The sequence below is a fragment of the Myotis daubentonii genome, chromosome 4, assembly GCF_963259705.1.
Source record: "Myotis daubentonii chromosome 4, mMyoDau2.1, whole genome shotgun sequence".
Classification (NCBI taxonomy): domain Eukaryota; kingdom Metazoa; phylum Chordata; class Mammalia; order Chiroptera; family Vespertilionidae; genus Myotis; species Myotis daubentonii.
In genome coordinates, this window is record NC_081843.1 from 39,670,875 (window position 1) to 39,683,932 (window position 13,058).

At 42.2% G+C, this 13,058-nt stretch overlaps 1 protein-coding gene and 1 long non-coding RNA gene across 5 annotated transcripts in view; one reads left to right on the top strand and one right to left on the bottom strand.

The window, feature by feature from the left end:
- Nucleotides 1-13,058, bottom strand: part of GRAMD2B (GRAM domain containing 2B) — a 102,630-nt gene that overhangs the window by 70,741 nt on the left and 18,831 nt on the right. The window lies entirely within an intron of this gene.
- Nucleotides 1-13,058, top strand: part of LOC132233310 (uncharacterized) — a 168,358-nt gene that overhangs the window by 16,706 nt on the left and 138,594 nt on the right. Inside the window, exon 2 of the long non-coding RNA XR_009452583.1 lies at nucleotides 3,857-3,916. This is a non-coding gene — a long non-coding RNA (uncharacterized LOC132233310). The remainder of the gene's footprint in view (nucleotides 1-3,856; nucleotides 3,917-13,058) is intronic.

Genomic DNA, 13,058 nt, shown 5'->3' on the forward strand with positions numbered 1-13,058 from the left:
CGGCCTCAAGGAAAAGACCCTAGAGCTCATGGGCACAGCATTATCACTTTCTGCCTTACATAGACTAGCTATAAGAATGGAGAAAAGCACCCCAACTTCACACAGGAATGTTACATCTGCCAAATTGCAAAATGGAGATTTTAAATGAATTTTATGTGTAGAAAGTAATTATTAAAATAGATTCACTTGCGAAGCTAAGTGCATTTACCCCTTTCCGAGCTTTGTGCTTCTTTGGGTTAGTTCCTACTTTTAAAAGCAAACCAGATGCACACAGAATGTTTCCCTGTGTGTTAAGATCATGAACGAATTGAAATCAGAATTTAATTTTTATTAGTAGTCAGTCAAAGAAATGAAGTTAAAAGTTCATCTTTCCTTCATACCAAAAAATATATAAGTTCTTTAATAGGACACATGATATAGTAGAGGGAGATTCAGAGGTTAAAAATGCTTGGTCCCCGCCCTGACCCCCACCTCCCCCCCACCCCCCCCCCCCCAAAAAAAAAGAAAAAGAAAAAAAGATAAAGAAATGCCTGGTCCTGTGGAATCTCAGGTCTCCAGATTCTGAGAAGATATTTATATACATTTGTAATAGACAGAGCGAAGGAGATGCGAGCTGGTGGGAATGGACTTGGTTCCTAGCTTCTTAGATGAAACCCCTACGTAGTCCTACGTCTTTGCTTTTCTGCCCTTGTCCCAGGCACTGCCTGTGACATCCTCTCAGTAAAGAGCTCTTGCTGAGCTTGCTGAGTGATGTGTCTTGGCAATAGAAGAGCCCTGACCTGGGAGGGACGGGGTGTGGGGAGTAGGATAAGGGAATCCTAATATGCATCCTTCTACCCCTCTAAGCCTTAATTTCCTCATGTCAGAAAAAGAAAGGAACAGCAGTGGTGTCTATTGTAGAGGGGGATTTAAAGGGCTAATGTACACAATGGCATTAGTACAGCATGCCAGGTATATAGTGAGCACTCAGTTCATATAAACTGTTGACTATCATCACATTAATATCGACCAGAATATATTTTAACAAACGAAGGGCATTGCCCTGCCTTAGCTCATCAGCCCTCATTATCTAATGGCAACACACAGTGTGTAGAGTGATCTGTGTCCCATGCTAGGGGGAGTTACTAAAGCTGTAGAAGGCGGAACCTCTGTAGCGGGCCCACTGCGTCCGCTTCAGGCTGACGTCACAGGCTAAGGCTGCACATTCAGAACAGCGGCCAGGCTGGTATGTTTAACCGCTAGATCTCGGCTGCAATCTCACCTTCGTCCATGGCTTTTCTCCTCTCAGATGTCTTTGCCATTGCAAAAGCTGTAGCTTAGCTAACAAAGGAATCACTGAACCTCTTTAGCCAATGCTGGTTAAAAAGTGTATTCTGAGTTAATAAACTGAGAGAAAAAAGAAACAACACCTACTTACATACAGGTTTTAATCTCTTTTTTTCTCTTGGCTATCAATACGATCACTGTCCCTTTACTTGCTCTTTTCTATGGATATGCGTCTTACTAGCTCCGTCGTAATCTTTGATAATAAATTAAATGATGACAACAGTTTTGGGAGAGGACTTTTTCTACCCACTTTCATTCACATATTAACTTCAGTGTGTAACATTACAAAGTTTATACCTCTTAACTGTATTTTTGCATAACCTATTAACTATCTATTGAAAGCTCCCTAAACCATATCAGTCATGGCTTATGAATAAGTAGTATGTGTCTTCCTCTCTGGGTCTCCAGTTTATCATGTGACTGTTCAATGAGGTCGTTGACTTGTATAATTAAAAGGATCACGAGAGCCCTAGCTGGTTTGTCTCAGTGGATAGAGCATTGGCCTGCGGACTGAGGGGTCCCAGGTTTGATTCTGGTCAAGGGCATGTACCTTGGTTGTGGGCACAACCCCAGTAGGAGGTGTGCAGGAGGCAGCCGATCCATGTTTCTCTCTCATCAATGTTTCTAACTCTCTATCTCTCTCCCTTCCTCTCTGTAAAAAATCAATAAAATATATTTAAAAAAAATAAATAAAAGGATCATGAGAAACACCCAGGATCTATACTAATAAAAGGGTAATATGCTAATTAGGCCGGGTTGACCAGCCATCTTCTGGACATTCGACTTCCTTCCGGACAAAGCTCATGGTGGTGGGGGCCAAGGCAGAGGCAGTTGGGGTGATCAAAATGGCAGGGGAGGGCAGTTGGGGGTGAGATCAGGTCTGCAGGGGAGGGCAGTTGGGGGCAATCAGGCAGGAAGGTAGGCAGAGGGGCTAGGGGCAATTAGGCAGGCACGCAGAGGCAGTTAGGGGCGATTAGGCAGGCAGGCAGGCAGGTGAGTGGTTAGGAGCCAGTGGTCCCAGATTGCGAGAGGGATGTCTGATTGCCAGTTTAGGACATCCCCCAAGGGGTCCCTGATTGGAGAGGGTGCAGGCTGGGCTGAGGGGACCCCCCCCCATGCACAAATTTTGTGTACCGGGCCACTAGTTTTAACATAAAATAGATGTATTGCAAATTAGAACCTTTCAGATATTTTAGAAGATATTTCATACTCTCACATATTCTTTTATTTTTCAATCTACCTCCAAAGTGTGCTCTACTAATATGTAGCCAGCCACACAGTGATCTAAGGTTTAGGTGTGTTCAAGAAAGAAAGAAAAGGGAGGGAGATACTAAAATTAATTGAGTGCCTTCTATGTGCCGGCACTGCATCTAGCATAGAAGATTTACTGTTTATAACAACACTCTGAGGATTGGCTCATTGCATCAGTGAAGAAACGAAGGTTCAGGACAGGTAAACAACTCTCCCACGCTTACACAGCTATTAATTACTCCTGTTGTGTTGTTTTCTGAAGCTTGTTCTTTTTTGTGCTCTCTCCTGATGTCACAAGAGTGAATTCCTAAGTGATTAAAAAATTTAAAGGGATTTCCAGAGATAATCTCATCAATTCCACTTGTTGGGAGGTAAGGAAACTTGGTCTAGGGAGGTTATATTGTGCCCCTCTGGGCAGTGTACATCTCAGTTGCCTTTCCTCCTAGAAGCTTTTTTTTTTTTTACCTCTCTGCCTATTTCCCCACCTCATCCTGCCCCCCACCCAACCCACCCACCATAGTCAGAATTAAAATCCTTTACATGCTGTATTGTGTGGTGGGCAAGGGTGAGTAACATTTGGACATTGGATTTAAACTTATGATCTACCATCTATGAGCTCTGTGACCCTGGGTAAATTTCTCAACCTCTCTGAGCTGTAGTTTCCTCACTGTGAAAAGGGAGAGAACAATAGTACCTATCTCGTAGAATGGTTGTGATAATTAAATGAATTAAAACATGGAAAGACCTTTAGAATAGGGAGCAACTAATCTCATGACTATTAGTGATTGGTTTCTGTTAGGCTGCTGCATACTACTTTTCTCCTGGTTTACATGTGTACAAGCTTGTCTCCCCACTGAGATGGAGATGATGTCTTGCACATCTTTGTAATCTCTCAGCGCCAAGACCAGTGCTTACCAATTCTAGACACCGAACAAGGCCAATTGGATTGATTTCATTTTCTTAGTCAATGACTTTCCACATTTGCCACAGTTTCCAAATTTCCCCAGTTAATAACGCCATAAAATACAGAAGCCAAGCCTTCCAGACCTTTTCCTGCTACTTGAGGATCCTGATTATTGAATTCCGGGCTGGCATTTTCCCCTGGATTCCTCATTGCTTTTAGGAATAAAAGTTGCATATGCCCATGATTGAATTTGGTAATTAGTTATTTCTTTTGTTGTTCCTTGCAGGGATTAACATCAAGCGTGGACTGATTTTCTATCCTTGGTATTATGTGGTTGATGCCAACAAGTAATTCTAGTATGTGCTTTCTACCCAGTTTCCCATCTCCATTGACACTGGTGCCTTCAATGTCTTCTACGAGCCTTCAGGAGGAAAAGTAAGGCAATCTTTTTATTTCCCTTTTACCACCCCCCCCCCCCCCCCCCCCCGCCATCAAATGTTGCTATCACAGAAAGGACGAATGTAAGACTTCATTCCTTTGGGTTGTGCTGACCCTGTGGAATCTTGAGATTTCCTGATTTCAAGGAAAGTCGCTGTTGTGTTTTAATTTCCACTCAGACAGTTTCACCTGGGGATTTCAAAAGCACCAGGCCATTGTTTTCAAAGGTGTGGTATGTAGAATGTTGTGACAAACTTTCTAAAAATTTGGACTACAGCTATCGGTCATTAACATTCCATCCTCTTTTGGCAAAGTTGTAGATTTTTTTTAAATGACAGATTTCACCTCTATTGTTTTAAAATTCAAATGTTATTGAACGTCTGATTTTGAGGGAAATGATGCTGGCATTCCACTGTGAACTTTGTAAACTGTTCTTTCGCAGAGAGCCTCTTCCTCATGAGCAGAACTTGGGGGATAAGTGTATGTATTTAGACAGTCTCTCTGATCTTTGCGAAGATTTGGAGACTTTCATGTTACTCAAAGGTGAATCTTTCAGTGTGTCAAACTGTTATATAAAGGTGCTTTAAAATAAGATGAAATTGATCATAGGAAAGTTTTGATGCATAAAATTACAACAATAAAAATGTAACTTAATTTACATTAAGATGAGTTTACTTTAACTGTGTTACTCCCCCCCACCCCGCGCCTCTCCCCCTGGTGTCTCAGCTGTGGGGGCTGGTTCATTGTCTCTTGTTGAGCCTCTCGTTCTAGTACCTATTATTTCTTTAACAACAAATGATGACAGAAAAATGCTACACATTGTAGGCAACATCCAACTTAGAAATGCATGTTATAAATGGCCTTTTGTATTTCCTTATTTATAAGATGCAGAATGTATTTTCTCATGTAAAGAGTAACATGAAAAGAACTTAAATTCCTAGGTTTACTCATAAAGATTGCTTTACCTGATATTTAGAATTCTATTGTTTTAGCTACTGTATTTTTTCATGTATAAGATGCCCCCAGGTATGAGAAGCTCCCCCCTTTTCCAACCCAAAATTAAGAAATCAACATTTTAAACATTTTTCTGGTTTTCCTCTTAAGGCCTTCTTCTTTTTTGGCATCTTAAGGAGTTGTTCTTCCTGTTTTCTCCACTGTCTGATCATACACTCAGTGGGAGGAGGTTCACATTTTCTCTCTGCAAGCTCTGTTTCCAAGCTCTTTTGCACAGCTGATTACATTCAGTTTGAATTTTGCAGAGTAAGACAATCACTTACTGGTATTTATCTTTTTGTTTTTTGACATCTTTATGGGCTCAGAATGCTCTGGTCCCTGTTGCAGTTGTGCACTCTCCACCACCACCTCCAATTACGGCATCAACTGACGTCAGTAACAATAAGGCTCCTTATTGGAGGAGGCTTGTTTGACAAGGTACGGGCAGCTATGCACCCTTGGGGTTCCCTGCTCAGCTCCCTCCTCAGCTGACTTCCCTGTATAAGATGCCCCTTAATTTCAGAAAAAAAAATAGTGTCTTATACATGGAAAAATATGGTATTCCAGAAGCAAACTTCTGGGTAAACTTGGGAATCAAATCATCGTTTTATTTATTTTACTTTTATGAAATCATCATTTTAAAACTGGTTTATTGTATGGTGAATTTTCCACTGAATTCAAAGATAGGTTTCCCTCTATGTAGCCTCCTTTCTGGGTACATATTAACCAAATGGATAGAGGGAGAGGAGGAACTGGCCCCTAAGGGGTAGATATTTCTTCTGCAGGACTTCGGGGGAGACGCTACCCTAATTCCTGGCTCTATGAAAGTCCTCTCCTCCCAGTAAATGTCGACTCAATTATGAGAACTTCTAATTTCTATACATGACTTTCTCCCTTTAGCTACACATCCTGTATAATTACCTCAGGCCCTTGAGGAAACAAGTGAAGGAAAACCCTGGAACTCATTTTGAAGCTACCACAGATCCACAGGCCTTTATCCAAAACCCAGGAGCCTGACGTGTTTGGGAATTCAGGGATATTTTTGGATTTTCAAAAGATAATATGACACATGTGTTGCATGTTACAGACTATCCCCAGCTTGTAATTCAATGGAGTAACACAGCTTCACTAAGTGTGTGAATATTCCCACTAAGGGAGGTAAACAGATACTGCTTACAGCCTCACCTCTCTTCAGTCCAGGTGTTGCTAGTAAACTTATAAAGGCTGGTTAGTTTTCAGAGCTCTTTCTGTCTCAGAGTTGCTGGTCAGGACGATGTCTCAAGGAAGAAATGGTGAACCCTGGACTGGGCTCTGGGGGCCCAGGGGCCCCTATGCAGAGAGACAGAGGAAAGCCACCTCCTTTGAGGAGAAGGCTGAGAATGGCCTTCCAGGTGGCGTTTTGCCAAACCTGGGGCTCAATAGCAGTATGTTTGTTATAAGTGGGCTTGTGCCAGGCTTTCTGAGTTGGCTGAAAGAACTGTCACACTTGGAGGGAAGACCTCTTTCCACTTGGGGTGGGGTGACAGCAGGCACAGTGATGGCCTGAGCTCCTGTGGGGATGTTGGCTGAAGCCCCACAGAGACATGGAAAGGGGGCAGGGATGAGGGGAGGGTCAATACTGGAACAGATTGGGGTCTAAAACCTGACTCAGACCGCCCCCACCCCCCCAGACTTTTGATTTTTCCCTAAGGTTAGGTCAGCCGTCACAAAATAGTGACCCTCAGCTACAGATGACCAACCAGTGTGTTTGGTTAAAATTTAAAAGCCTAACAATGAACTGGGAGTGTTCCAATTTATTGTTGGTCCTTATGATCTTCTGTGATTTACACACTTTGTAACCTGCTGGGATTACAGTGTCTGTCCCTGGTGTACGACCTGGAGTCATAAGGATTGATTCTCTCAGGAGCTCTGAGCCTAGCCAGCCACGGAGACATGGACTACTCGGGTCATCTGGTTAGAAAACTGTATAATAATGTAAAGGGTCATTGTTCTATTTGATCGTAAAGTTTCCTGTTTCAGTACTAGGGAAAGCCGACCCGTTTCCAGAAGTTGCCATAAGGCATTTCCTCTTATTCGGGAAACTGAGTACCTGTTCTCTCCTGCTGCTTTTGACCTTTCAGTCCTGGAATTGTTCTTTTTCTTCTAGCATTGATTCATATGTAGGTTGCTAATAGATTTTTTCTGGGGGGATTAGTCTTAGTAATAAAAAAAAGCTTTAAAAAATGAAATGAAATGAGCTTTTTCTAATGCTGGTTTATTTTCCATGAAGGATGTTTGTGAATTCTGTACTGCCTGGAGCCAGGCTAGGGGCTCAGCGAGGCTGACCGGAATTTCCCCAGAGAGCTCTCCTCTGTCCAGCCAGGCCTTTTAGCTACGACAGGTCATTTCCCCAAATGACGTGACTCAAGTCTAAGATCATAGTTGTTACATTGAGATTAAGGCAAAGTGATTATATCTTGAAGTGTGCTGATTAGGAAAGTGATTAGAAAATGAATTTCACTAATTATAATTCATAAGCAAGAAGAGATTGTACTCAATCAACTTTGTGCATTACGGAATTTAATTATGAGACTAAATGTTAACTATTTAAAAAAATTCTTCTTAGTTTCTTTCTTAAATATATATCAGTCTTGTGTTTCCTTCCTAATTACAAAACACTGTTCTTCCATGTTTCCAAAGGAAAAGCATCTTCTAACCATAAAATAGATGTAGGACTCTGAGTTATAAGAACTCTAGAAGCAAAAGGCTGATTCTGCATAGTTCACTTTAGGAAAATGGGTTTGAGGCTTTTTGTGTGTGTTATCGTTGCACTTTGCAGACCCACAGTTATAACTTTAATGCCATGATCCCAGTAGTATTCTACATATTCTTTAAGCGAGCCTTAAGCTGTTAATTTGGTTGTCTCATTCTTAGTAAGGAAAAAACCCCATATTTGGGGCTCTCCAAATGGAGAAAGACCCTGACCTTTATTTCATAGAATTGGATGTGTGTTTGAGTCTCCTTTATATGTCTGACCAAATCACCCTACCAGACTCTACCTTGGATGAGAGCAGGAACCATGACTATTTTATTCACCTGTGTGTAGCCACGGTGAAGCCTCCTGAGTTAGCTATTCAATAAAAGAATGCAGAATGTTGAATGAATCAATCAAAGACTTGAATAGCTCTTGCTACAGGGAAATCATGACTGTTCAAGGAAGCCCAGCCGATCTTCTGGTAAGTCCGACGGTTCAGAGTTCTCTTGTATAGTGATTGGACTGTCTGTCATCTCTCTCCACTCATTTTCCCACTTTAGCTCTTTAGGCCTGTAGAGCTGCTCTGCCACATGACAAACCTTTAAATATTTGAGTTGACCCTCATACCCGCATCCCTCCATCTGGCCTCTGAGCTTTGCTTCTGAGACTAGTATCCCTAGTTTCACAACAGACTTAGGTCTGAGCTCCCCTCATGCTCTCACACGCTCATTTCTGAGCATGCTCCTCATGAGCACCTTTGCATGGTACCCAGGGTGGGTCAGGGAAAGCCTGACCTTCCGGGGATATTAACTATGCATTCTAGAGTCTATTTATGCCACTTGTGAGGAAAGTACGTTTTTATGTTTTTGAGTATTTTTTTAAGTGTTTCAGTGAGAACTTCTATTTTAGTTTTAACAAAACCCTGCCTTAATAGGAGGCAAATTAAATGGGAGATAGTTATTATCTAGGCGATATGTTTAGCCAATAATGGTTCATTCGTTGTGTCTTGTTTCTAAGTTGACTTATTTGGATAAGTAAATTATTAAGATAATTTGACACTTTGTGAAGCTTAAACCTGGAGATTTAGAAGGAAGGTCCATTCCTTGGATGATCTTTTTTTTTTTTTTTAATATTTTATTGATTTTTTTACAGAGAGGAAGGGAGAGGGATAGAGAGTTAGAAACTTTGATCAGCTGCCACCTGCACCTCTTCCCCCCAAACTGGGGATGTGCCCACAACCAAGGTACATGCCCTTGACCCGAATCAAACCTGGGACTTTCAGTCCACAGGCCGACGCTCTATTCACTGAGCCAAACTGGTTAGGGCATCCCTGGATGATCTTTGTTGGGACTGTTTCTTCCATGGCAGCCAAGCCAATGATTGGGACCCAGTTTGATTCTAGGAACTAAGGTTTCCCTTTATGGCTGTTGATATTTAAGGCAGAACTTTGAAGATTTTGTAAGGCTGCTTCTAAATAAGCATTTACTATCTATTTTCTCATAGGGCTAAAGGTACAATTATTAAAAATAATTTGATTTTCATGAACTTTGGATATTTACTGAAGGCAATAAAAAATCAAACTATTAATGTGGGAGATGCAAGCACATGTATATACAAACATGTTGCAATTTTTATTAGAAATAATCTGTTAGGGAGGCAGTATCTTACATTTGGGCAATTGAGAAATAAAATTGTAAAAGAAAACAAGTTTTCAATTATTTTTAAAAAACTTTTCAGTTATTTGAATCCTTTGAGATTACAGTCAGTTTCTAATTATTGGTGGAGGTGGGAGTGATGGAAAGAGGGGAAAGGCAGAGGAGGAAGCTGGTGGCTGAAAGTAGGGAAGGGAAAAAGAGAAGGGGATAGGAAGGGGAGGGGCCAGGCAGGTGGAATTCTCAGAAATTCTAAGTAGCCACAGGGTCCTTAAACTGTTTGCTTATGTGACCTTTTAGGATATATTTTGTAACTCACTGGTTGAAGTTAAACAATGCTATGTAACAGGCATTTATTGTTCTGGGAAAAAGGACGTCCCTTCCGCTTTATTTTTCAAATATATTCTAGTTGGTTTGTGATGGCTACTGGCTCCAAAAAGAGCGGAGACAGCAACAGATCCTTCTACCTTCCATGAGATAGATGGCAACTCTTACTAAGCATTGGCAGGGAGAAGAGGACTAAATTGGGGCCCTCCTTCTCAGGGTTTCTTTCTCAAGGTTACCTCTTTGGTCTGGCCTAATAAGGACAGTTGGGCTAGTAAGTACTGTTCAGGGGTGTGTCATGAACTCTGTTCTTGGTGATAACCATTTCATCATCTGTACATCTGTGAGATTCTTCCTTGAATGCCAGGGCAAAGGTAAAAGTCAAAGAAGTTTTGTATTTCATCTGTCCTTCCTTTTACCTTTCCTTTAAAGGACATGCTGATTCCAGGAAAGCCCCAAGATGGTGGGAGAGTAGGTAGAAGTTACATTCATTTCCTCCCAGGACCATATCAAAATTACAACTAAATTATAGAACAACCAACCTGGATAACCAATTAAGATTAGCTAAACAGAAATCTTATGACTAAGGATATTCAGAAGAAACCACATGGAGACTGGTAGGAAGGAGGAGAAGCAAAAAGGGCTGAGCCCACACCCACATGTGATGGTTGAAAATCCATAGGGATACCTAAGCTGCAGGGGTCCCCCCTGAGGAGAGAGGGGTCTCAACCCCATGCTTGGCTCCCTGGCTTGGAGCATGAGAGCCAGGAAGAGCAGCTCACATAACATCTGGCTGTGAAAATCACTAGGGATTCTGTCTTCCCCAGGTGACACAAGAGACTGCTGGAAAATCAGATGCTCTCTTAAAGGGCCAGCACACAAAATCTCATTGGTGGGCACTTGTTCTGAGCTCCTGTGGAGGGACAGCAGCTTCATATAATCTGCTGTTGATTCCTTCTTGTGTAATTTTCATTTCAGATAGTGTATTCTTCATTTCTGAATGGTTCTTTCTTAAGGTTTCTACATCCTTTTTTAATGTTTATTATTTCTTTGTTGAAGTTCTCACTGAGTTCATCCATTCTTTCCATAAGTTCATTGAGCATCCTTATAACCTTGATTTGAACTCTGTATCTGGTATATTGCTTGCCTCCATTTTATTTAGTTGTGTGTGTGTGTGTGTGTTTAAGATATCTCATGTTTATTCATTTAGGACATGTTTCTTTGTCTCCCCATTTTGGCTGCCTCTCTGTATTTGTTTCTGTGTATTAGGTAGATCTGCTATGCCTCCCAGCCATGGTAGGTGGCCTTATGTAGTAGGTGTCCTGTGGGGCTCAGTGGTGCAGTCTCCCTGATCTCTAAGAATGTCTCTGTGTGGGTTTTGTGAGCCTTTCTGTTGTAGATGAGTCTTGGTTGCATTTGGTCCATTTGTGGGTGGGGTTTACCCTCAGGCTGGTTGACAGTGAGGAATGACCCTGATCACAGTGTACAAGCTGCTGGGGGGGCGGGGGAAGGGAGAGGAGCTGACTCCTCAAAGCGGAATTAGCCCCAGTGGGGTAAGGTACCTGCTGAGACCTCCATTTGGTCATGCTGCTTGTGGAGCTATTCAGGTTGTATTCTGATGTAGTCTGAATCTATCCACTGGGTTCAGCAAAATGGGAATAGAGGGAACATACCTCAGCATAATAAAATTATATACAACAAATCCACAGCTAACATCCTACTCAAGGGGGAAAAACTAAAAGCATTTTCCCTAAGTTCAGGAGCAAGTTCAGGAGTGTCCATTTTTACCACTCTTATTAAACACTAGGGGCCCGGTGCACAAAATTCGTGCACTGGGTGTGTGTGTGGGGGTGTCCCTCAGCCCAGCCTGCCCCCTCTCACATACTGGGAGCCCTCAGGCATTGACCCCCATCACCCTCCAATCGCAGGATCGGCCCCTTGCCCAGGCCTGACGCCTCTGGCTGAGGCGTCCGGCCCAGGCAGCGGGGACCCGCAGCTGCAGCGGCCCCACAATCGTGGGCTTCGCTTTAGGCCCAGGCAAGGGACCCCTAGCTCCTGGGACTGCCAGCTTCAACCGTGCCCAGCTCCCATCGCTGGCTCCACCCCTACTTCCTGCTATCACTGGCCAGGGCGGAAAAGGCACCTGATTCTCCAATCATGGCTGGGGGGCAGGGCAAAGGCGGCCCCAGGGCCGCCTTTTCCCTGCCCCCCAGCTCTTAGCTCCCCCCTGGGTTTCCGATCACTGTCAGTGGCAGGGGGCTTCTTCCTGCTTTCCCTTTCGCCTCCCTGCATTGTGCCTACATATGCAGATTAACCGCCATCTTGTTGGCAGTTAACTTCCAATCTTAGTTGGCAGTTAATTTGCATATAGCCCTGATTAGCCAATGAAAAGGGTAGCTCGTACGCCAATTACCATTTTTCTCTTTTATTAGTGTTGATAGTACTGGAAGTCCTAGCCACAGCAATTAGATCAGAAGAAGAAATAAAAGGCATCCAAATTGGAAAGGAAGAAGTAAAACTGTCATTATTATTTGCAGATGATATGATAAATGTATAGAAAATCCTAAAGATTCCCCCCAAGAAACTACTAGAACTGATAAATGAATTCAGTGAAGTAGCAGGATACAAAATAAATATTCAGAAATTGGTTGCATTTTTATACACTAATAACTACCAGGAAGAGAAATGAAGAAAACAATCCCATTTACAATTGCATTAAAAAATACCTAGGGCCCTGACCAGTTTGGCTCAGTGGATAGAGCGTCGGCCTGCGGACTGGAGGGTCCCAGGTTCGATTCCGGTCAAGGGCATGTACTTGGGTTGCGGGCACATCCCCAGTGGGGAGTGTGCAGGAGGCAGCTGATTGATGTTTCTCTCTCATTGATGTTTCTAACTCTCTGTCCCTCTCCCTTCTTCTCTGTAGAAAAATCAATAAAATATATTAAAAAAAATACCTAGGAATAAATATAACCACAGAGGTAAAAGACCTGTTCTCAAAAAGTTATAAGACACTGAAGAAAGAAACTGAAGAAGATACAAATAAATCAAAGCATGCTCACGGATAGGAGGAATTAACATTGTTAAAATGTCCATAGTACCCAAAGCAATCTATAGATTCAATGCAATTCCTAACAGAATACCAAAGGCATTTTTCACAGAACTAGAACAAATAATCCAAAAATTTATATGGAACCACAAAAGTCCCCAAATAGCTACAGCAATCTTGAGAAAGAAGAACAAAGTTGGAAGTAGCACAGTACCTGATATTAAACTACACTACAAGGCCATAGTAATCTAAGCAGCTTGGTATTGGCATAGAAATGAACATATAGATTAATGAAACAGAATAGAGAGCTCATAAATAAATTGATGACCATATGGCCTTTTAATATGACAAAGGACGCAAGAACATACAATAAGGTAAAAACAGTCTATT